This window comes from Bombina bombina, chromosome 6 (assembly GCF_027579735.1).
Source record: "Bombina bombina isolate aBomBom1 chromosome 6, aBomBom1.pri, whole genome shotgun sequence".
Classification (NCBI taxonomy): Eukaryota; Metazoa; Chordata; class Amphibia; order Anura; family Bombinatoridae; genus Bombina; species Bombina bombina.
The window spans coordinates 230,747,576-230,773,459 of NC_069504.1; the positions used below are offsets into that span (position 1 = coordinate 230,747,576).

The following is a 25,884-nucleotide window of genomic DNA, read 5'->3' on the forward strand; positions in this document are numbered from 1 at the left end:
TAATGCCTTCAGGTGTCCTCAGCATGTTTTGTCCTTTGTAGAGCATCCATGGAGGAGCAAGCAAATTACCATAGGCTTGATAGTTTTGATTTTTATTTTCCTTGCCGCTTAGGAAACTTTCTACTGTGTTTATATTTTTTGCCTTGGGTTAGGCACTGCATGGATTACATGGGAAGGGCTTGTGGACTTTGAATCACAAAGGCTTTTTCCTCTAGGATAAGGAACAAGGTTAACAAGCCTTCCAGGTTTAGCATCAGTTCCATCTCTAAGAATATATTTATGACGGTTTTAAAGTTTGTATTTCTTCTACATGATACGACGAGTCCTCGGATTTCATCCTTACTTGTGGGATATTATCCTCCTGCTAACAGGAAGTGGCAAAGAGCACCACAGCAGAGCTGTATATATAGCTCCTCCGTTCCCCTCCACCTCCAGTCATTCTCTTTGCCTGTGTTATACTAAGAAGACATGGTAAAGTGAGGTGTTAGTTTTAGTTTCTTCAATCAAGAAGTTTTTTGTTTTTAAATGGTACCGGTGAGTACTATTTCCCTCAGGGGGATATGGAAGAAGATTTCTGCCCTGAGGTTGATGATCTTAGCAGCTGTAACTAAGATCCATGTTGGTTCCCACAAGACTTCTGAAGGTAATACAAGAGACATCTTCAGTATGGAGAACGGTTTCATGCTACAAGCAGCATTGAGGTATGTGCAGCCCTTTATTTCTCCTACATTGGTGTATCCGGTCCACGGCTTCATCCTTGTGGGATATTCTCAATCCCTACAGGAAGTGGCAAAGAGAGCACACAGCAAAGCTGTCCATATAGCTCCCCTCAGGCTCCGCCTCCCCAGTCATTCTTTTTGCCGCTCTAACTAGTAGCATCTCCCCGGGGGTGGTAAAGAGTATGTGGTGTTAGTTGTAGTTTTTTATTTCTTCTATCAAGAGTTTATTTTAAAATAGTGCCGGCTTGTACTATTTACTCTGCAGCAGAAAGTGAAGAAGATTTCTGCTAAGAGGACTATGATTTTAGCACCAGTAACTAAAATCCATTGCTGTTCCCACGCAGGACTGTTGAAACCAGATAACATCAGTTGGGGGGAACAGTTTGCAGGCTTAACTGCTTCAGGTATGATCAGTCATTTTTCTAACAAGACCCAGTAATGCTAGAAGACTGTCAGAAATTCCCTCTGGGATAGGTAAGCCATTGTTATTAGATTCAGCAATAAAAGGATGGCTTATTTTAAGGGCTTATGCTGGTTGACACTATTGTGGGCTAATCGATTGCTTTTTAGCAAGTTTTCAACTTAAATAGGTGTTTTTTTTAATCAACTTAAAACACTTTGGGGATTAATTTGTGCCTGGCACTTAGTTGGACAACTAATCTAGTCAGAAAGGCCCCTCCACTCTGGTATGCAGAGGAAGGAAGCCTCATTTTCGCGCCTCAATTGTGCACTTGTTTTGACTCACCAGTTCATGCAGCTTCACGTGGGGAGTCCGAAGGCATCAGGAAGGGCTCCAGGGGGAGGCTTATATTCTTACCAAAATAACCCTAAGGAAGGTAAAAGCCACAGGGCAAGCTGTGGCAGAGTACTGTAGTGTGTTAACCGGTTAACTGCTTTTATTAGCTCCGGTTTGGGCATTAAGGGGTTAATTGGTCTGAAAATTTGTGTGCAACCCTTTCAAAGCATTATGACACTGTGGTGAAAATTTCATAAAAATCGGATGTGTTTTTGATGGTTTTTTGATGTTTCAGTAATAAAGTGTGCACTTTTATTATTTAAAGAGACAGTAACGTTTTTGTCAAAAATAAATTTTATTGCATTGAAGTTACTTTTAAGTCTGTTAAACATGTCTGAACCTTCAGATAGCCTATGTTCTCTATGTTCAAAGGCCAAGGTGGTTCCCCCATTAAATTTGTGTGAAATGTGCTATAGCGTCCAAACAGCTTAAAGGGACATTATACACTCATTTTTTCTTTGCATAAATGTCTTGTAGATGATCTATTTATATAGCCCATAAAGTTTTTAAAAAAAATAAATGTATAGTTTTGCTTATTTTTAAATAACATTGCTCTGATTTTCAGACTCCTAACCAAGCCCCAAAGTTTTATGTGAATACTGTCAGCTACCTTCTCCAGCTTGCTCCTGTTTGTGTAAAGGGTCTTTTCATATGCAAAAGAAGGGGGGGAAATGTCTTATTTGCCACTTGCAGTGGGCTTTCCAGCTACCTTTTCAACAGAGCCAAACTGACAGCTTCTAAGTAAGTTTTTAAACAGTTTTATACTGGATTTTTATATCAGTATCTGTGCATCTTATTCTTTATAGTGGTGTCTATTACATGCAGTTATATGAAAATGAGTGTATACTGTCCCTTTAAGGACCGTACAATTACTCTTAAAGATATAGCCCAAGATGATTCTTTAGCTGATGGGTGTGAAGATAGCTCGCTATCCTCCCCTTCTGTGTCAACACCAGCTATGCCTGCGCAAGCGATGCCCAGTACATCTAACGCACTAATTGCGATTACTATGCAATAGTTAGCGGCAGTAATGGATAATTCTCTCTCAGCATTTTTATCCAAACTGCCAGCTTTTCCTAGGAAGCGTGATTGCTCAGTTTTAAACACAGAAAATGAGCAAGCTGACGCAGAGGATAATTTATCTGTAGTGCCCTCACATCAATCTGACTTGGCGGTGAGGGAGGGCCTGTGTGAGGGAGAAATTTCTGACACAGGGAAAGTTTCTCAGCAGGCAGAGCCTGATGCCATAGCATTTAAATTTAAGCTAGAACACCTCCGCGCCCTACTTAAGGAGGTCCTAGGTACACTTTATGATTGTGATCCTTTGGTGATCCCTGAAAAATTGTGTAAAATGGACAAATTCTTAGAGGTCCCAGTACACACTGATGCATTTCCGATACCTAAGAGGGTGGCGGATATCGTGGCTAAGGAGTGGGAGAAGCCAGGTGTACCCTTTGTTCCCCCTCCTATATTTAAGAAAATGTTCCCAATTGTTGACCCTAGAAGGGACGCATGGCAGACGGTCCCTAAGGTAGAGGGGGCAATTTCAACGCTAGCTAAGCGCACGACTATACCAATAGAAGACAGTTGCGCTTTCAAAGATCCTATGGATAAAAAATTAGAAGGTTTACTTAAGAAAATCTTTGTTCAACAGGGTTTTCTTCTTCAACGAATTTCTTGCATTATTCCTGTAACCTATAAGAACAGAAGTGGACCGAGCGCTACACCCAGGGCCTTAAGCTTACTAACTATATAGCCTCCTAGTAGGCTAACAATACAAAAGTTAAAATGGGGAGAGAGTACGCGCTAAAAAGCTTAAAAGGCTAGTAAAAGGTACATTTTAATACATATAAAAATTTACAAATGGCAATCAGACGCATGGATCCATGTCTGACTTAACAAAAAAAAAAAAATATATATATATAATAAACAAATCTAAAAATATCTAAAAATATCCAATGGAGTATAGCATGTGACGCTGACTTAGTGAGCCAGTGATGAGGAGTTAGGACATGTACATTCAATAATATAAACAACCTAAGTGAGTGATTGAGTGCACACAATAGCTTTCAACAAAGAAAAATAGCATTCACAAAAAATAGTGTTCACAAAAATTGGCGTACATAAAAAATGTTCAAATGTTCAACCGGTTATATGTAAGTGAATCCAGTAGTGTTTCCTCCAAAGTGACGTGTAGAAATATAACGTGAAGTCAATAATAGTAGAATGTAAACGTTGAGTGGGTCAAATTATTGTGGTTCAGCTGCTAAATTAAAAAATTGTAAATCCGTGAGGTGTATAAAAATAAAAATAAAAATAACTTGTGAAAAAATCCACGTGGAAAACTTGAATTCAAATGATAAACAAAGGTCAAAAATCAAAAGACAAAAATCAAAAGACAAAAATATCAAAAGACAAAAATAGAAAATCAGTGATAATATTAATATTAATATTAAAAAGCACTAAAGATCTAGTGAAAACAAATCCTTAATTCAGATGTTAAAAATCCTTGGTAAGATCCATAACAAACAAATACATCGATAAAATACCTAAAAGGGAACAAAAGAGAAACAAATAGTGCAACACTGTATATGATATATAATATAGGTAATTAAAACCAAGCTCACCAGTATGCCAACGCGTTTCGGCCTAGACTAGGCCTTTCTCAAGACTATGATAGTCTTGAGAAAGGCCTAGTCTAGGCCGAAACGCGTTGGCATACTGGTGAGCTTGGTTTTAATTACCTATATTATATATCATATACAGTGTTGCACTATTTGTTTCTCTTTTGTTCCCTTTTAGGTATTTTATCGATGTATTTGTTTGTTATGGATCTTACCAAGGATTTTTAACATCTGAATTAAGGATTTGTTTTCACTAGATCTTTAGTGCTTTTTAATATTAATATTAATATTATCACTGATTTTCTATTTTTGTCTTTTGATATTTTTGTCTTTTGATTTTTGTCTTTTGATTTTTGACCTTTGTTTATCATTTGAATTCAAGTTTTCCACGTGGATTTTTTCACAAGTTATTTTTATTTTTATACACCTCACGGATTTACAATTTTTTAATTTAGCAGCTGAACCACAATAATTTGACCCACTCAACGTTTACATTCTACTATTATTGACTTCACGTTATATTTCTACACGTCACTTTGGAGGAAACACTACTGGATTCACTTACATATAACCGGTTGAACATTTGAACATTTTTTATGTACGCCAATTTTTGTGAACACTATTTTTTGTGAATGCTATTTTTCTTTGTTGAAAGCTATTGTGTGCACTCAATCACTCACTTAGGTTGTTTATATTATTGAATGTACATGTCCTAACTCCTCATCACTGGCTCACTAAGTCAGCGTCACATGCTATACTCCATTGGATATTTTTAGATATTTTTAGATTTGTTTATTATATATATATATATATTTTTTTTTGTTAAGTCAGACATGGATCCATGCGTCTGATTGCCATTTGTAAATTTTTATATGTATTAAAATGTACCTTTTACTAGCCTTTTAAGCTTTTTAGCGCTTACTCTCTCCCCATTTTAATTATTCCTGTAACCACTGCAGCGGCTTTTTGGTTTGAGGAACTAGAAAACTCGCTCCAAAAGGAGAGTACTTATGATGAAGTCATGGACAGAATTTACGCCCTGAAGTTGGCTAATTCTTTCATTACAGACACCGCTTTCCAGTTAGCTAAATTAGCGGCGAAAAATTCTGGTTTTGCAATTGTGGCGCGCAGAGTGCTTTGGTTAAAGTCTTGGTCGGCGGATGTGTCGTCCAAAACAAAATTACTTAATATTCCTTTCAAGGGTAAGACCCTATTTGGGCCAGAGTTGAAGGAAATTATTTCAGATATCACTGGGGGAAAGGGCCATGCCCTTCCACAGGATAGACTTTCAAGGCTAAAAATAAGTCTAATTTTCGTTCCTTTCGCAATTTCAGGAACGGACCGACTTCCACCTCTACAGCCACTAGGCAAGAGGGTAACGCATCCCAGCCCAAACCAGCATGGAAGCCATTGCAAGGCTGGAACAAGGGCAAACAGGCCAAGAAGCCTGCTGCTGCTACCAAGACAGCATGAAGGGGTAGCCCCCGATCCGGGACCGGATCTAGTAGGGGGCAGACTTTCTCTCTTTGCTCAGGCTTGGGCAAGAGATGTTCCGGACCCCTGGGCACTAGAAATTGTTTCTCAGGGGTATCTTCTAGAGTTCAAGGACCTTCCTCCAAGGGGAAGGTTCCACATGTCTCGCTTATCTTAAGAACAGATAAAGAGACAGGCATTCTTACGTTGCATAGAAGACCTATTAAAGATGGGAGTGATGCACCCAGTTCCAACAGCGGAACAAGGACTGGGTTTTTACTCAAACCTGTTTGTAGTTCCCAAAAAAGAAGGAACTTTCAGGCCAATTCTGGACTTAAAAAATCTAAACAAATTCCTCAGAGTTCCATCATTCAAAATGGAAACCATTCCGACAATTTTACCAACGATCCAGGAGGGTCAATACATGACTACCGTGGACTTAAAGGATGCGTACCTGCATATTCCTATCCACAAAGATCACCATCAGTTCCTGACGTTCGCCTTTCTGGACAAACATTACCAGTTCGTGGCTCTTCCGTTCGGTTTAGCCACTGCTCCCAGAATTTTCACAAAGGTGCTAGGGTCCCTTCTAGTGGTGCTAAGGCCGAGGGGCATTGCAGTAGCACCTTACCTAGACGACATTCTAATACAAGCGTCGTCCCTTCCCAAAGCAAGGGCTCATACAGACATTTGTTTTAGCATTTCTCAGATCTCACGGGTGGAAGGTGAACATAGAAAAAAGTTCCCTGTCCCCGTCCACAAGGGTTCCCTTTCTGGGAACAATAATAGACTTCGTAGAAATGAAGATCTTTCTGACAAAGGTCAGGAAGTTAAAGCTTCTGAACGCTTGTCGAGTTCTTCAATCCATTCCTCAGCCCTCCATAGCTCAGTGCATGGAGGTAATAGGACTAATGGTTGCGGCAATGGACGTGGTTCCTTTTGCTCAAATTCATTTAAGACCATTGCAACTGTGCATGCTCAAACAGTGGAATGGGGATTATGCAGACTTGTCTCCCCAGATTCAAATGGACCAGAAAACCAGAGACTCACTCCTCTGGTGGCTGTCTCTAGATCACCTGTCTCAGGGAATGAGTTTCCGCAGACCGGAGTGGATCATTGTCACGACCGACGCCAGTCTTTTGGGCTGGGGCGCGGTCTGGGAGTCCCTGAAGGCTCAGGGTCTATGGTCTCGGGAAGAATCTCTTCTCCCGATAAACATATTGGAATTGAGAGCGATATTCAATGCGCTCTAGGCATGGCCTCAACTAGCGGAGGCCAGATTCATCAGATTTCAGTCGGAACATGACTGTAGCGTACATCAATCATCAGGGGGGAACGAAGAGTTCCCTGGCGATGAGAGAGGTATCCAAGATCATCAAATGGGCAGAGGATCGCTCCTGCCATCTATCAGCAATTCACATCCCAGGAGTAGACAACAGGAAAGCAGATTATCTGAGTGGTCAGACTTTCCATCCGGGGGAGTGGGAACTTCACCCAGAGGTTTTTGCCCAGTTAACTCAACTATGGGGCATTCCGGATCTGGATCTGATGGCGTCACGTCAGAACTCAAAAGTTCCATGTTACGGGTCCAGGTCCAGGGATCCCAAGGCGACACTGGTAGATGCCTTAGCAGCGCCTTGGTCGTTCAATCTAGCTTATGTCTTTCCACCGTTTCCTCTTCTCCCACGGCTAGTAGCCAGGATCAAACAGGAGAAGGCTTCGGTAATTCTGATAGCTCCTGCGTGGCCACACAGGACCTGGTATGCAGACCTGGTGAATATGTCATCGGTTTCACCATGGAAGCTACCTTTGAGGCAGGACCTTCTAATTCAAGGTCCATTCGTACATCCAAACCTAGTCTCTCTGCAACTGACTGCTTGGAGATTGAACGCTTGATTCTAGCTAAGCGTGGGTTTTCGGATTCAGTTATAGATACCCTGATTCAGGCTAGAAAGCCTGTCACTAGGAAAATTTACCATAAGATATGGCGGAAATATCTTTGTTGGTGCGAATCCAAGGGTTACTCATGGAGTAAGATTAGGATTCCAAGGATTTTAGCTTTTCTCCAAGAAGGATTGTAGAAAGGTTTGTCAGCTAGTTCCTTAAAGGGACAGATATCAGCTCTGTCTGTTTTGTTACACAAACGTCTGGCAGCAATGCCAGATGTTCAGGAGTTTGTGCAGGCTTTAGTCAGAATCAAGCCTGTCTACAGACCTGTGGCTCCTCCATGGAGTCTAAATCTAGTTCTTTCAGTTCTTCAGGGGGTTCCGTTTGAACCTCTACATTCCATAGATATTAAGTTACTATCTTGGAAAGTTTTGTTTTTGGTTGCTATCTCTTCCGCTAGAAGAGTTTCTGAATTGTCTGCTTTGCAGTGTAATTAACCCTATCTGGTGTTTCATACAGATAAGGTCGTTTTACGTACCAAACCTGGTTTTCTTCCAAAAGTGGTTTCCAATAAGAATATTAACCAGGAAATAGTTGTTCCTTCTCTGTGTCCTAACCCAGCTTCTAACAAGGAACGTCTGTTACACAATCTCGATGTGGTTCGTGCTTTGAAGTTTTACCTAAAAGCAACTAAAGATTTCAGACAAACTTCGTCCTTGTTTATCGTCTATTCTGGTAAGAGGAGAGGTCAAAAGGCGACTGCGACCTCTCTGTCTTTCTGGCTGAAAAGCATCATCCGGTTGGCTTATGAGACTGCTGGAAGGCAGCCTCCTGAACGAATTACAGCTCACTCTACTAGAGCTGTGGCTTCCACTTGGGCTTTCAAGAATGAGGCTTCTGTTGAACAGATCTGTAAGGCAGCGACTTGGTCTTCACTGCATACATTTGCCAAATTTTACAAATTCGATACTTTTGCTTCTTCGGAGGCTATTTTTGGGAGAAAGGTTTTGCAAGCAGTGGTGCCTTCCGTTTAGGTTACCTGACTTGTTCCCTCCCTTCATCCGTGTCCTAAAGCTTTGGTATTGGTTCCCACAAGTAAGGATAAAGCCGTGGACCGGATACACCAATGTAGGAGAAAACAGAATTTATGTTTACCTGATAAATTTCTTTCACCTACGGTGTATCCGGTCCACGGCCCACCCTGGCATTTTAGTCAGGTTTAAATTTATTTTTATAAACTACAGTCACCACTGCACCCTATGGTTCTCCTTTTTCTCCTAACCGTCGGTCGAATGACTGGGGGGCGGAGCTTGAGGGGAGCTATATGGACAGCTTTACTGTGTGCTCTCTTTGCCACTTCCTGTAGGGATTGAGAATATCCCACAAGTAAGGATGAAGCCGTGTACCGGATACACCGTAGGAGAAAGAAATTTATCAGGTAAACATAAATTATGTTTCTCTTGTTAAGTGTGTTCAGTCCACGGGTCATCCATTACTTATGGGATATATTCTCCTTCCCAACAGGAAGTTGCAAGAGGATCACCCAAGCAGAGCTGCTATATAGCTCCTCCCCTCACATGTCATATCCAGTCATTCTCTTGCAACCCTCAACAAAGAAGGTCGCGAGAGGAGCTGGAGTTTTTACTTAACTATTCTTCAATCAAAAGTTTGTTATTTTAAATGGCACCGGAGTGTGCTGTTTCTCCAACATAGGTGTGTCCGGTCCACGGCGTCATCCTTACTTGTGGGATATTCTCCTCCCCAACAGGAAATGGCAAAGAGCCCAGCAAAGCTGGCCATATAGTCCCTACCAGGCTCCGCCTACCCCAGTCATTCTCTTTGCCGTTGCACAGGCAACATCTCCACGGAGATGGCTAAGAGTTTTTTTGGTGTTTAAATGTAGTTTTATTCTTCAATCAAGAGTTTGTTATTTTAAAATAGTGCTGGTATGTACTATTTACTCTGAAACAGAAAAGAGATGAAGATTTCTGTTTGTAAGAGGAAAATGATTTTAGCAACCGTTACTAAAATCGATGGCTGTTTCCACACAGGACTGTTGAGATGAATTAACTTCAGTTGGGGGAAACAGTGAGCAGACTTTTGCTGCTTGAGGTATGACACATTTCTAACAAGACTTGGTAATGCTGGAAGCTGTCATTTTCCCTATGGGAACCGGTAAGCCATTTTCTTAGTTTAGTATAAGAATAAAGGGCTTCATTAGGGTTTAAAAAACTGGTAGACATTTTTCTGGGCTAAAACGATTACTTTACTAAGCATATTTGGCAGATTATAACTATTAATAGTTATTATAATCTTGGGGATTGCTTTAAAAAAAACGGCAGGCACTGTATTGGACACCTTTTTCACTGGGGGCCTTTTCATTTTCGCGCCACTAATGCGCAGTTGTTTTTGGAAAGCAAGGCATGCAGATGCATGTGTGAGGAGCTAAGAACCACTGAAAAAGCTTATAGAAGGCATCATTTGGTATCGTATTCCCCTCTGGGCTTGGTTGGGTCTCAGCAAGGCAGATACCTGGGACTGTATAGGGTACAAATTTGGTGTGCAATACTTTTAAGGCTTTAAGATACTGTGGTGAAATTTTGGTGAATTTTGAACAATTCCTTCATACTTTTTCACATATTCAGTAATAAAGTGTGTTCAGTTTAAAATTTAAAGTGACAGTAACGGTTTTATTGTAAAACGTTTTTTGTGCTTTGTTGACAAGTTTAAGCCTGTTTAACATGTCTGAACCATCAGATAACGATGTTCTATATGTATGAAAGCCAAGGTTTCTCCCCATTTAAATATATGTGATAATTGTGTCATAGTGTCCAAACAAAGTAGGGACAATAATGCCATAGATAATGATATTGCCCATGATGATTCCTCAAATGAGGGGAGTAAGCATGGTACTGCATCATCCCCTTCTGTGTCTACACCAGTTTTGCCCACACAAGAGGCCCCTAGTACATCTAGTGCGCCAATACTTATTACCATGCAACAATTAACGGCTGTAATGGATAATTCTATTGCAAACATTTTATCCAAAATGCCTACTTATCAGAGAAAGCGCGATTGCTCTGTTTTAAACACTGAAGAGCAAGAGGACGCTGATGATAACTGTTCTGACATGCCCTCACACCAATCTGAAGGGGCCAGGAGGGAGGTTTTGTCTGAGGGAGAAATTTCAGATTCAGGGAAAATTTCTCAACAAGCTGAACCTGATGTTGTAACATTTAAATTTAAATTAGAACATCTCCACGCACTACTTAAGGAGGTATTATCTACTCTGGATGATTGTGACAATTTGGTCATTCCAAAGAAATTCATAAGGTGTCAATCAGACAACATGACGACTGTTGCATATATCAACCATCAGGGGGGAACAAGGAGTTCCCTGGTGATGGAGGAGCATCCGGGGGAGTGGGAACTCCATCCGGAAATCTTTGCCCAAATAACTCAATTATGGGGCATTCCAGACATGGATCTGATGGCCTCTCGTCAGAACTTCAAGGTCCCTTGTTACGGGTCCAAATCCTGGGATCCCAAGGCGACTCTAGTGGATACAATAGTAGCACCTTGGATCTTCAACCTAGCTTATGTATTCCCACCGTTTCCTCTCATTCCCAGGCTGGTAGCCAGGATCAATCAGGAGAGGGCTTCGGTGATCTTGATAGTTCCTGCGTGGCCACGCAGGACTTGGTATGCAGACCTGGTGAATATGTCATCGGCTCCACCATGGAAGCTACCTTTGAGACAGGACCTTCTTGTTCAGGGTCCATTCGAACATCCGAATCTGGTTTCCCTCCAACTGACTGCTTGGAGATTGAACGCTTGATTCTATCAAAGCGTGGGTTTTCAGATTCTGTAATAGATTCTCTTATTCAGGCTAGAAAGCCTGTAACTAGAAAAATTTACCATAAAATATGGAAAAAATATATCTGTTGGTGTGAATCTAAAGGATTCCCATGGAACAAGATAAAAATTCCTAAGATTCTTTCCTTTCTACAAGAAGGTTTGGAGAAAGGATTATCTGCTTTATCTGTTTTACTTCACAAAAGGCTGGCAGCTGTGCCAGACGTTTAAGCGTTTGTTCAGGCTCTGGTTAGAATCAAGCCTGTTTACAGACCTTTGACTCCTCCCTGGAGTCTTAATCTAGTTCTTTCAGTTCTTCAAGGGGTTCCGTTTGAACCCTTACATTCCGTAGATATTAAGTTATTATCGTGGAAAGTTTTGTTTTTTGGTTGCAATTTCTTCTGCTAGAAGAGTTTCTGAGTTATCTGCTCTGCAGTGTTCTCCGCCCTATCTGGTCCATGCAGATAAGGTGGTTTTGCGTACTGAGCCTGGTTTTCTTCCGAAGGTTGTTTCCAACAAAAATATTAACCAGGAGATAGTTGTACCTTCTTTGTGTCCGAATCCAGTTTCAGAGAAGGAACGTTTGTTACACAATTTGGACGTAGTCCGTGCTCTAAAATTCTATTTAGAGGTTTCTGAAGGTTTCAGACAAACATCTTCTTCGTTTGTTGTTTATTCTGGTAAAAGGAGAGGTAAAAAAGCAACTTCTACCTCTCTTTCCTTTTGGCTTAAAAGCATTATCAGATTGGCTTTTGAGACTGCCGGACGGCAGCCTCCTGAAAGTATCACAGCTCACTCCACTAGGGCTGTGGCTTCCACATGGGCCTTCAAGAACGAGGCTCCTGTTGACCAGATATGTAAGGCAGCGACTTGGTCTTCACTGCACTCTTTTGCCAAATTTTACAAATTTTATACTTTTGCTTCTTCGGAGGCTATTTTTGGGAGAAAGGTTTTGCAAGCCGTGGTGCCTTCCGTTTAGGTGACCTGATTTGCTCCCTCCCTTCATCCGTGTCCTAAAGCTTTGGTATTGGTTCCCACAAGTAAGGATGACGCCGTGGACCGGACACACCTATGTTGGAGAAAACAGAATTTATGCTTACCTGATAAATTACTTTCTCCAACGGTGTGTCCGGTCCACGGCCCGCCCTGGTTTTTTAATCAGGTCTGATGAATTATTTTCTCTAACTACAGTCACCACGTTACCATATGGTTTCTCCTATATATATTTCCTCCTGTCCGTCAGTCGAATGACTGGGGTAGGCGGAGCCTGGGAGGGACTATATGGCCAGCTTTGCTGGGCTCTTTGCCATTTCCTGTTGGGGAGGAGAATATCCCACAAGTAAGGATGACGCCGTGGACCGGACACACCGTTGGAGAAAGTAATTTATCAGGTAAGCATAAATTCTGTTTTTTCTATCTCAGGCAGTAGTTGGAAGAAGAAACTGCCTGCGTTTTTTTCTATGATCTTAGCAGGCGTAACTAAGATCCACTGGCTGTTCTTGACATTCTGAGGAGTGGGGTAACTTCAGAAAATGGGAATAGCATGTGGGGTCCTCCGCAAATGAGGTATGTGCAGTACTTTATTTTCTGGGAATGGAATTGACTAAGAAAATACTGCTGTTACCGTATGATGTAAGTACAGCCTTTAATGCAGTAGTAGCAACTGGTATCAGGCTGATAAATGTATGCGCAGTCGAGTTATATTCTAGGGACTAGAATTTGACTGAGAAAATACTGTTAACACTGAAATAATACTTAAGCCTTCTCTGCAGTGGTAGCGACTGGTAGCAGGCTTAGTGATAGCTTTGCATGACATTGAAAAATGTTGTTTTTAATAAAACGTTTACTGGCATGTTATTCGTTTTTGTGAGGTACTTTGGTGATAAATCGCTTTGGGCATGATTTTTTTTCCACATGGCTAACATATTTTTCTGCATGGAAACCGTTATATCAGGGCTCCCACTGTTGTGATTGGAGTGGGAGGGCCCTTGTTTTAGCGCCTTGTTGCGCAGTTAAAATTATTGCACAGTCTTTCTGCTTCTTCCTCCTTGATCCAGGACGTCTCTAGAGAGCTCAGGGGTCTGCAAATTTCATTTGTGAGGGAGGTAATCAGTCACAGCAGATCTGTGACAGTGTGCTGACTGTGATTAAAAGCGTTAAATCTTAATTGATATCTGTTTTATCCGTTTTTGGGTATCGAGGGGTTAATCATCCTTTTGCTAATGGGTGCAATCCTCTGCTAATAATACACTTCTTGTTAAGAATTGTTTAATTATATCTGTATATTTGAAGCGCTGCAGCGTTTTTTATATTGCTTGTAAACTTATTGAAAGTGATTTCCAAGCTTGTTAGTTTCATTGCCAAGTCTGTTTTAAACATGTCTGATTCAGAGGAAACTGTTTGTTCATCATGTTCAAAAGCCAATGTGGAGCCCAATAGAACGATGTGTACCAATTGTATTGATATTGCTTTGAATAAAAGTCAATCTGTACCGATAAAAAAGCTATCACCAGACAACGAGGGGGAAGTTATGCCGCCTAACTCTCCTCACGTGTCAGTACCTGCGTCTCCCACTCGGGAGATGCGTAGGATTGAGACACCTAGTACATATAGGCCCTTACAAATCACTTTACATGATATGGCTAATGTTATGAAAGAAGTATTATATAATATGCCCTAATTAAGGGGCAAACGCGATAGCTCTGGGTTAAGGACAGAGCGCGCTGATGACACGAGAGCCATGTCTGATACTGCGTCACAATTTGCAGAACATGAGGACGGTGAGCTTCATTCTGTCGGTGACGGTTCTGATCCGGGGAGACTGGATTCAGAAATTTCAAATTTTAAATTTAAGCTTGAGAACCTCCGTGTGTTACTAGGGGAGGTATTAGCGGCTCTGAATGATTGCGACACGGTGGCAATTCCAGAGAAATTGTGTAGGTTGGATAGATACTATGCCGTACCGGTGTGTACTGACGTTTTTCCTATACCAAAAAGACTTACAGAAATTATAAGTAAGGAGTGGGATAGGCCCGGTGTGCCTTTTTCCCCTCCCCCGATATTTAGAAAAATGTTCCCTATAGACGCCACCACATGAGACTTATGGCAGACGGTCCCTAAGGTGGAGGGTGCAGTTTCTACGTTAGCCAAGCGTACCACTATCCCGGTGGAGGATAGCTGTGCTTTCTCAGATCCAATGGATAAAAAATTAGAGGGTTATCTTAAGAAAATGTTTGTTCAACAGGGTTTTATATTGCAGCCTCTTGCATGCATTGCGCCTGTCACGGCTGCAGCGGCATTCTGGTTTGAGTCTCTGGAAGAGGCGATTCGCACAGAGCCGTTGGATGAGGCCTTGAGCAAAGTTAGAACCCTTAAGCAAGCTAATGCGTTTGTTTCAGATGCCGTAGTACATCTAACCAAACTTACGGCTAAAAATTCCGGATTCGCCATACAGGCGCGCAGAGCGCTCTGGCTTAAATCCTGCTCAGCGGATGTAACTTCCAAGTCTAAGCTACTTAACATTCCTTTCAAAGGGCAGACCTTATTCGGGCCCGGCTTGAAGGAAATTATTGCTGACATTACGGGAGGTAAGGGCCACGCCCTTCCTCAGGACAGGGCCAAACCAAAGGCCAAACAGTCTAATTTTCGTGCCTTTCGTAACTTCAAGGCAGGAGCAGCATCGACTTCCTCCGCTCCAAAACAGGAAGGAACTACTGCTCGTTCCAGACAAGGTTGGAAAGGCAACCAGTCATGGAACAAGGGCAAGCAGGCCAGAATGCCTACTCCCGCCCCTAAGACAGCATGAAGTCAGGGCCCCCTATCCAGAGACGGATTTAGTGGGGGGCAGACTTTCTCTCTTTGCCCAGGCTTGGGCAAGGGATGTGCAGGATCCCTGGACGTTAAAGATTATATCTCAGGGATACCTTCTGGATTTCAAAACCTCTCCTCCACAAGGGAGGTTCCATCTTTCGAGGTTATCGACAAACCTAATAAAGAGAGAGGCATTTCTACAATGTGTACAATTCCTCTTAATCATGGGAGTGATCCACTCAGTTCTGCGATCGGAACAGGGACAAGGATTTTACTCAAATCTATTTGTGGTTCCCAAGAAAGAGGGAACCTTCAGACCAATCTTGGACTTAAAGATCTTAAACAAATTCCTAAGGGTACCATCGTTCAAGATGGAAACCATTCGAACCATCCTACCCATGATCCAAGAGGGTCAATATATGACCACGGTGGACTTAAAGGATGCTTACCTTCATATACCGATTCACAAAGATCATTATCGGTACCTGAGGTTTGCCTTTCTAGACAGGCATTACCAGTTTGTGGCTCTTCCCTTCGGGTTAGCCACGGCCCCGAGAATTTTTACGAAGGTTCTGGGTTCACTTCTGGCGTTACTAAGACCACGAGGCATAGCGGTGGCTCCGTACCTAGACGACATTCTGATACAAGCGTCAAGTTTTCAGAATGCAAAGTCTCATACAGAGATAGTTCTGGCATTTCTGAGGTCGCATGGGTGGAAAGTGAACGTGGAAAAGAGTTCTCTGTTACCACTCACAAGGGTTCCTTTTCTAGGGACTCTTATAGATTCTGTAGAGATGAAGATTTACCTGACGGAGTCCAGGTTATCAAAGATTCTCAATGCTTGCCGTGTCCTTCATTCCGTTCCAAGCCCATCAGTAGCTCAGTGCATGGAGGTAATCGGCTTAATGGTCGCGGCAATGGACATAGTGCCATTTGCGCGCCTGCATCTCAGACCGCTGCAACTATGCATGCTCAGTCAATGGAACGGGGATTACTCAGATCTGTCCCCTTTGCTAAATCTGGACCAGGAGATCAGAGATTCGCTTCTCTGGTGGTTGTCACCGGTTCATCTGTCCAAAGGAATGACCTTTCGCAGGCCAGATTGGACGATTGTAACAACGGATGCCAGCCTTCTAGGCTGGGGAGCAGTCTGGAATTCCCTGAAGGCTCAGGGATCGTGGACTCAGGAGGAGAAACTCCTCCCAATAAACATTCTAGAATTGAGAGCAATATTCAATGCTCTTCTAGCTTGGCCTCAGTTAGCAAAGCTGAGGTTCATCAGATTTCAGTCGGACAATATCACGACTGTGGCTTACATCAATCATCAAGGGGGAACCAAGAGTTCCCTAGCGATGTTGGAAGTCTCGAAGATAATTCGCTGGGCAGAGTCTCACTCTTGCCACCTGTCAGCGATTCACATCCCAGGCGTAGAGAACTGGGAGGCGGATTTCCTAAGTCGCCAGACTTTTCATCCGGGAGAGTGGGAACTTCACCCGGAGGTATTTGCTCAACTGATTCGTCGTTGGGGCAAACCGGATCTGGATCTCATGGCATCTCGCCAGAACGCAAAACTTCCCTGTTACGGATCCAGGTCCAGGGACCCGGGAGCGGTGCTGGTAGATGCATTAGCAGCCCCTTGGGTTTTCAACATAGCTTATGTGTTTCCACCATTTCCGTTGCTACCTCGGCTGATTGCCAGGATCAAACAGGAGAGGGCATCGGTAATTCTGATAGCGCCTGCGTGGCCACGCAGGACCTGGTATGCAGACCTAGTAGACATGTCGTCCTGTCCACCATGGTCTCTTCCTCTGAGGCAGGACCTTCTAATTCAGGGTCCTTTCAACCATCCAAACCTAATTTCTCTGAGGCTGACTGCCTGGAAATTGAACGCTTGATTCTATCAAAGCGTGGGTTTTCGGATTCGGTTATTGATACATTAATACAGGCTCGGAAACCTGTGACAAGAAAAATTTACCATAAGATATGGCGTAAATATTTATATTGGTGCGAATCCAAGAGTTACTCATGGAGTAAGGTTAGGATTCCTAGGATATTAGCTTTTCTACAAGAGGGTTTAGAAAAGGGTTTATCCGCTAGTTCGCTAAAGGGACAGATTTCAGCTCTGTCTATTCTTTTACTCAAATGTCTGGCAGAGCATCCAGACGTCCAGGCCTTTTGTCAGGCTTTGGCTAGAATTAAGCCTGTGTTTAAAGCTGTTGCTCCTCCGTGGAGCTTAAACTTGGTTCTTAAAGTTCTTCAGGGTGTTCCGTTTGAACCCCTTCATTCCATTGATATTAAGCTTTTATCTTGGAAAGTTTTGTTTTTGATGGCTATTTCCTCGTCTCGAAGAGTCTCTGAGTTATCTGCCTTACATTGTGATTCTCCTTATCTGATCTTTCATTCAGACAAGGTAGTTCTGCATACTAAACCTGGGTTTTTACCTAAGGTTGTTTCTAACAGGAATATCAATCAAGAGATTGTTGTTCCATCATTATGTTCTAATCCTTCAAAGAAGGAACGTCTTTTGCATAATCTAGACGTGGTCCGTGCTCTGAAGTTCTACTTACAAGCAACTAAAGATTTTAGACAAACTTCTTCTCTGTTTGTCATTTACTCTGGACAGAGGAGAGGTCAAAAGGCTTCTGCTACCTCTCTCTCTTTTTGGCTTCGTAGCATAATACGTTTAGCCTATGAGACTGCTGGACAGCAGCCTCCTGAAAGAATTACAGCTCATTCCACCAGAGCTGTGGCTTCCACCTGGGCCTTTAAGAATGAGACCTCTGTTGAACAGATTTGCAAGGCTGCAACTTGGTCTTCACTTCATACTTTTTCCAAATTTTCCAAATTTGACAGTTTCGCTTCTTCGGAGGCTGGTTTTGGGAGAAAGGTTCTACAGGCAGTGGTTCCTTCTGTTTAATGTTCCTGCCTTGTCCCTCCCATCATCCGTGTACTTAGCTTTGGTATTGGTATCCCATAAGTAATGGATGACCCGTGGACTGAACACACTTAACGAGAGAAAACATAATTTATGCTTATCTGATAAATTTATTTCTCTTGTAGTGTGTTCAGTCCACGGCCCGCCCTGTCTTTTTCAGGCAGGTTCTAAATTTTAAAATTATAACTCCAGTCACCACTGCGCCTTATAGTTTCTCCTTTCTCGTCTTGTTTCGGTCGAATGACTGGATATGACATGTGAGGGGAGGAGCTATATAGCAGCTCTGCTTGGGTGATCCTCTTGCAACTTCCTGTTGGGAAGGAGAATATATCCCATAAGTAATGGATGACCCGTGGACTGAACACACTACAAGAGAAATAAATTTATCAGGTAAGCATAAATTATGTTTTTCTGAAGAGATTTGGTATATCAGAACTGGCTAACATTTGTTTCCCTGCAAGGGAAGGATTAAGCAGTAGACCTGTAAAAGAAGGGTATTACTGAGTAAACTATGATTAATTTATTGTATATAACATACTGGGCAGGCATTATAATTGATAACCGCATTATAAAGAGACACTGGGAGAGGCAATTTGCTTAAACGTTTTTATTGTTTATAAACAGTTGGGCCACGTTTTGAGTGTACTTAGGGGTTTTATAGATCCACATGGCTTATACTTTAAACCGCTTCACCATGCGGTTGTTCAGGCCTATACGATCATCGGACATGATGAGCGGGGTCTAATTTCGCTGGCTGAGAAGGCAGCAGGTATTAGCTCCGGTTGAGCCCACACTTGTGTTATGATAACCAAGTCATTTTGCAGTACCCTGGGGGCAGGTAGGAGGAGCAGGGTTTATTTTTGTCAAATCTAACATATTTGTGTGTATAAATACCTTTTTAGAGGTTATTTTCTCCCCTTACTCTTGGGGTGCAATAATTTTTGGAGCTATTGATTAGGTATAGTTAATTTTTAAGGCTAAATTAAAATTTTGAAGCAGTTTTGGAAAATTTATGCGCTTTTTTTATTTCTTAAAGGAAATGCTTTTCAAAAAATTGTTTTAATCAATAAAGTGTTTAACGACTATTGTGGTTATTACTAGTCTGTTCAATATGTCTGACATTGAGGAATCTCATTGCTCTGTGTTTAGAAGCCATTGTAGAACCCCCTGTTACATTGTGTACCTCTTGTACTGAAAGCTCACACTGTAAAAAGCATATTTTAGGTAAAGAAAGTGTGCCTAAGGATGATTCTCAATCTGAAAACCAGGATATGCCATCAGATTCTCCCCAAGTGTCACAACCTTTAACGCCCAGACAAGCGACGCCAAGTACCTCTAGTGCGTCTAATTCTTTTACTCTGCAGGAGATGGGTGCAGTTATGTCAACTACCCTTACAGAGGTATTATCTAAATTACCAGCGTTACAGGGTAAACGCAGTAGGTCAGGTATTAATGTGAATACTGAATCCTCTGATGCTTTATTGGCTATTTCCGATGTACCCTCACAGTGTTCTGAGTTGGGGGTCAGGGAATTGCTTTCCGAGGGAGAACTTTCAAACTCAGGAAATGTGTTACCTCCGACAGATTCGGACATGATGTCCTTTAAATTTAAGCTTGAACACTTCCGCCTGTTACTTCGGGAGGTTTTAGCGACTCTGGATGATTGTGACCCTATTGTGATACCACCAGAGAAATTGTGTAAGATGGACAAATATCTAGAGGTGCCTACTTAAACTGATGATGTTCCGGTTCCTAAAAGAATTTCGGAAATTGTAAAAAAGGAATGGGATAGACCAGGTATACTTTTCTCTCCCCCTCCTAATTTTAAGTAAATGTTTCCCATATCAGACACCATTCGGGACTCGTGGCAAACGGTCCCTAAGGTGGAGGGAGCTATATCTACCCTTGCTAAGCGTACAACTATACCTATTGAGGACAGTTGTGCTTTCAAAGACCCTATGGATAAAAAGTTAGAGGGTCTTCTAAAGAAATTATTTATTCATCAGGGTTTCCTTTTACAACCTACGGCTTGCATTATTCCAGTAACTACTGCAGCAGCTTTTTGGTTTGATGCTCTAGAAGAATCTCTAAAGGTTCAGAGTCCATTAGATGACATCTTGGATAGAATTAAGGCTCTCAAGCTAGCTAATTCCTTTATTACTGATGCTGCTTTTCAAATTGCTAAATTAGCGGCGAAAAATGCAGGGTTTGCTATTCTAGAGCGTAGAGCGTTATGGCTCAAATCTTGGTCTGCTGATGTGTCATCAAAATCTAAGCTTTTAGCTATTCCTTTCAAGGGTAAGACCCTATTTGGGCCTGAATTGAAGGAAATCATTTCTGACATTACTGGAGGTAAAGGCCATGCCCTACCTCAGGAAAAGTCTTAAGATGAGGGGTAAACAAAATAATTTTCGTTCCTTTCGAAACTTTAAATGAGGACCCTCTGCTCCCTCTTCCTCCACAAAGCAGGAAGGGAATTTTGCTCAATCTAAGTCAGTCTGGAGACCCAACCAGACTTGGAATAAAGGTAAACAATCAAGAAGCCCGCTGCTGCTACAAAGACGGCATGAAGGGGCGGCCCCCGATCCGGGACCGGATCTAGTAGGGGGCAGACTTTCTTTCTTTGCTCAGGCTTGGGCAAGAGATGTTCAGGACTCCTGGGCGCTGGAAATCGTGACCCACGGGTACCAACTGGAATTCAAGGATTTTCTCCCAAGAGGGAGATTTCATCTTTCACAATGATCTGTAGACCAGATAAAGAGAGAGGTGTTCTTACGCTGTGTAAAAGACCTCTCTACCATGGGAGTAATTTGTCCCATTCCAGAACAGGGACAGGGGTTTTATTCAAATCTTTTCGTGGTTCCCAAAAAAGAGGGAACTTTCAGACCCATTTTAGATCTCAAGTGTCTAAACAAATTTCTCAGAGTCCCATCTCTCAAGATGGAGACTATACGAACAATCTTACCAATGATCCAGGAGGGTCAATATGACTACCGTGGACTTGAAGGATGCTTACCTTCATGTCCCTATCCACAAGGATCATCATCAGTTAGTAAGATTTTGCCTTCCTTGACAAACATTATCAGTTTGTGGCTCTTCCCCTCGGGTTGGCCACAGCACCCAGAATCTTCACAAAGGTTTTAGGGTCTCTTCTAGCGGTTCTCAGACCGCGGGGCATATCAGTGGCGCCTCATCTGGACGATATTCTGATTCAGGTTTCAACATATTTGACAAAATCTCACACCGACATAGTATTGTCTTTCCTTAGAACTCACGGTTGGAAAGGGAACATAGAAAAGAGTTCACTAGTTCCACGGATAAGGGTTTCCTTCTTGGGGACTCGATGGACATGAAAAAATTTCTGACGGAGGTCAGAAAAACAAAGATTCTAAATACTTGCCGAGCACTTCAGTCCATTCCTCGGCCATCAGTGGCTCAGTGTATGGAGGTCATTAGATTAATGGTAGCTGCAATGGACATCATTCCGTTTGCCCGCTTTCATCTCAGACCACTGCAACTGTGCATGCTCAGACAGTGGAATGGGGACTATGCGAATTTATCTCCTCAGATAAATCTGGATCAAGAGACCAGAGACTCTCTTCTTTGGTGGTTGTCGCCGGATCATCTTTCCCAGGGGACTTGTTTCCGCAGACCCTCGTGGGTAATAGTGAAAACGGATGCCAGTCTACTGGGCTGGGGTGCAGTCTGGAATTCCCTGAAGGCTTAGGGTGTTTGGACTCAGGTGGAGTGTCTACTTCCAATCAATATCCTGGAACTGAGAGCAATATTCAATGCGCTTCAGGCATGGCCTCAGTTGGCTTCGGCCAAATTCATCAGATTCCAGTCGGACCACATCACAACTGTGGCATATGTCAATCATCAGGGAGAATGAGGAGTTCCTTAGCGATGACAGAAGTATCCAAGGTAATCCGATAGGCGGAGAGCCCACTCTTGTCGTCTGTCAGCAATCTACATCCTAGGAGTAGAAAACTGGGAAGCTGATTTTCTAAGTCGTCAGACTTTTTTCATCCGGTGGAGTGGGAACTTCATCCAGAGGTGTTTGCTTCATTGGTTCGCCAATGGGGCAGCCCGGAACTGGATCTGATGGCATCTCGTCAGAATGCCAAGCTTCCACGTTACGGATCCAGCTCGAGGGATCCACAGGCTGAACTGATAGATGCCCTGGCAGTGACTTGGTCGTGCAACCTAGCTTATGGGTTTCCACCGTTTCCTCTCCTTCTACGCGTGATTGCTCGAATCAAACAGTAGAGAGCTACAGTAATCCTGATAGCGCCTGCGTGGCCATGCAAGACTTGGTATGCGGATTTAGTGGAAATGTCCTCTCTACCACCGTGGACACTTCCTTTTTAGACAGGACCTTCTCATTCAAGGTCCTTTCCAACATCCAAATCTACTTTCTCTGCAGCTGACTGCTTGGAGATTGAACGCTTGATTTTATCGAAGCGAGGATTTTCTGATTCGGTCATCCATACTTTGATACAGGCTCGAAAGCCTGTCACTAGAAAAATCTATCATAAGATATGGCGTAAATATCTTTTCTCTTGTTAAGTGTATCCAGTCCACTGATCATCCATTACTTGTGGGATATTCTCCTTCCCAACAGGAAGTTGCAAGAGGATCACCCACAGCAGAGCTGCTATATAGCTCCTCCCCTCACTGCCATATCTATTCATTCTCTTGCAACTCTCAACAAAGATGGACGTAGTAAGAGGAGTGTGGTGTATTATAGTTAGTTTTTTAACTTCAATCAAAAGTTTCTTATTTTTAAATGGTACCCGAGTGTACTGTTTCATCTCGGGCAGCATTAGAAAAAGAATCTGCCTGTGATTTCTATGATCTTAGCAGAAGTAACTAAGATCCATTGCTGTTCTCACGTATTCTGAGGAGTGAGGTAAGTTCAGAGAGGGAATGGCGTGCAGGTTTTCCTGCAATAAGGTATGTGCAGTTAATATTTTTCTAGGGATGGAATTTGCTAGAAAATGCTGCTGATACCGGATCAATGTAAGTAAAGCCTTAAATGCAGTGATAGCGACTGGTATCAGGCTTATTAATAGAGATACCTACTCTTATAAAAGTGTAATATAAAACGTTTGCTGGCATGTTTAATCGTTTTTATATATGTTTGGTGACAAAACTTATTGGGGCCTAGTTTTTTTCCACATGGCTGTTTTGATTTTTGCCTAGAAACAGTTCCTGAGGCTTTCCACTGTTGCAATATGAGTGGGAAGGGCCTATTTTAGTGCTTTTCTGTGCAGCTAAAAATACTGACAGAGACATTCAGCTTCTTCCTGCATGATCCAGGACATCTCTGAAGGGCTCAAAAGGCTTCAAAGTCGTGTTTGAGGAGGGTAACAATCACAGTAGACTGTGGCAGTTGTTGTGACTGTGTTTAAAAAACGTTTTTGTCATTTATTATTCTGTTTTTGTTATTATTAAGGGGTTAATCATCCATTTGCAAGCGGGTGCAATGCTCTGCTGACTTGTTACATACACTGTAAAAATTTTGTTAGTGTAACTGCCTTTTTTCACTGTTATTTCAAATTTTGTCAAAATTTGTTTCTCTTAAAGGCACAGTAACGTTTTTTATATTGCTTGTTAACTTGCTTTAAAGTGTTTTCCAAGCTTGCTAGTCTCATTGCTAGTCTGTACAAACATGTCTGAAACAGAGGATACTTGTTCATTATGTTTTAAAAGCCATGGTGGAGCCCCATAGGAGAATGTGTACTAAATGTATTGATTTCACCTTAAACAGTAAAGATCAGTCTTTATGTATAAAAGAATTGTCACCAGAGGGGTCTGTCGAGGGGGAAGTTATGCCGACTAACTCTCCCCACGTGTCGGACCCTTCGCCTCCCGCTCAATGGACGCACGCTAATATGGCGCCAAGTACATCAGGGACGCCCATAGCGATTACTTTGCAGGACATGGCTGCAATCATGAATAATACCCTGTCAGAGGTATTATCCAGATTGCCTGAATTGAGAGGCAAGCGCGATAGCTCTGGGGTTAGACGAGATACAGAGCGCGTAGATGCTGTAAGAGCCATGTCTGATACTGCGTCACAATATGCAGAACCTGAGGACGGAGAGCTTCAGTCTGTGGGTGACGTCTCTGAATCGGGGAGACCTGATTCAGAGATTTCTAATTTTAAATTTAAGCTTGAGAACCTCAGTGTATTGCTTGGGGGAGGTATTAGCTGCTCTGAATGACTGTGACACAATTGCAGTGCCAGAGAAATTGTGTAGGCTGGATAAATACTATGCAGTGCCGGTGAGTACTGATGTTTTTCCAATACCTAAAAGGCTTATAGAAATTATTAGTAAGGAGTGGGATAGGCCCGGTGTGCCCTTTTCCCCACCTCCTATATTTAGAAAAATGTTTCCAATAGATGCCACTACACAGGACTTATGGCAGACTGTCCCTAAGGTGGAGGGAGCAGTTTCTACTTTAGCAAAGCGTACCACTATCCCGGTTGAGGACAGTTGTGCTTTTTCAGTTCCAATGGATAAAAAAATTAGAGGGTTACCTTAAGAAAATGTTTATTCAACAAGGTTTTATTTTACAGACCCTTGCATGCATTGCGCCTGTCACTGCTGCGGCGGCATTCTGGTTTGAGGCCCTGGAAGAGGCCATCCATACAGCTCCATTGACTGAAATTGTTGACAAGCTTAGAACTCTTAAGCTAGCTAACTCATTTGTTTCTGATGCCATTGTTCATTTGACTAAACTAACGGCTAAGAATTCCGGATTCGCCATCCAGGCGCGTAGGGCGCTATGGCTCAAATCCTGGTCAGCTGATGTGACTTCAAAGTCTAAATTACTCAACATTCCTTTCAAGGGGCAGACCTTATTCGGGCCTGGTTTGAAAGAAATTATTGCTGACATTACTGGAGGTAAGGGTCATACCCTTCCTCAGGAAGGGCAAGCAGGCCAGAAAGCCTGCTGCTGCCTCTAAGACAGCATGAAGGAGCGGCCCCCTATCCGACAACGGATCTAGTAGGGGGCAGACTCTCTCTCTTCGCCCAGGCAAGAGATGTTCAGGATCCCTGGGCGTTGGAGATCATATCTCAGGGATATCTTCAGGACTTCAAAGCTTCTCCTCCACAAGGGAGATTTCACCTTTCAAGATTATCTGCAAACCAGATAAAGAAAGAGGCATTCCTAAGCTGCGTACAAGATCTCCTTGTAATGGGAGTGATCCATCCAGTTCCGCGGACGGAACAAGGACAGGGGTTTTATTCAAATCTGTTTGTGGTTCCCAAAAAAGAGGGAACCTTCAGACCAATTTTGGATTTAAAGATCCTAAACAAATTCCTCAGAGTTCCGTCATTCAAGATGGAAACTATTCGAACCATTTTACCCATGATCCAAGAGGGTCAGTACATGACCACAGTGGACTTAAAGGATGCCTACCTTCACATTCCGATTCACAAGAATCATCATCAGTTCCTGAGGTTTGCCTTTCTAGACAGGCATTACCAATTTGTAGCTCTTCCATTCGGGTTGGCTACAGCCCCAAGAATTTTTACCAAGGTTCTGGGCTCACTTCTGGCGGTCCTAAGACCGTGAGGCATAGCGGTGGCTCCTTACCTGGACGATATCCTGATACAGGCGTCAAGCTTTCAAATTGCCAAATCTCATACAGAGATAGTTCTGGCATTCCTGAGGTCGCATGGGTGGAAAGTGAACGAAGAAAAGAGTTCTCTATCTCCTCTCACGAGGGTTTCCTTCCTAGGGACTCTAATAGATTCTGTAGAAATGAAA

The 25,884-nt window shown here is 42.6% G+C and overlaps 1 protein-coding gene across 4 annotated transcripts in view; it reads left to right on the top strand.

Annotated features, from left to right (window-relative positions):
- PPP1R12A (protein phosphatase 1 regulatory subunit 12A) overlaps positions 1 to 25,884 on the top strand; it is an 875,274-nt gene that overhangs the window by 262,206 nt on the left and 587,184 nt on the right. The window lies entirely within an intron of this gene.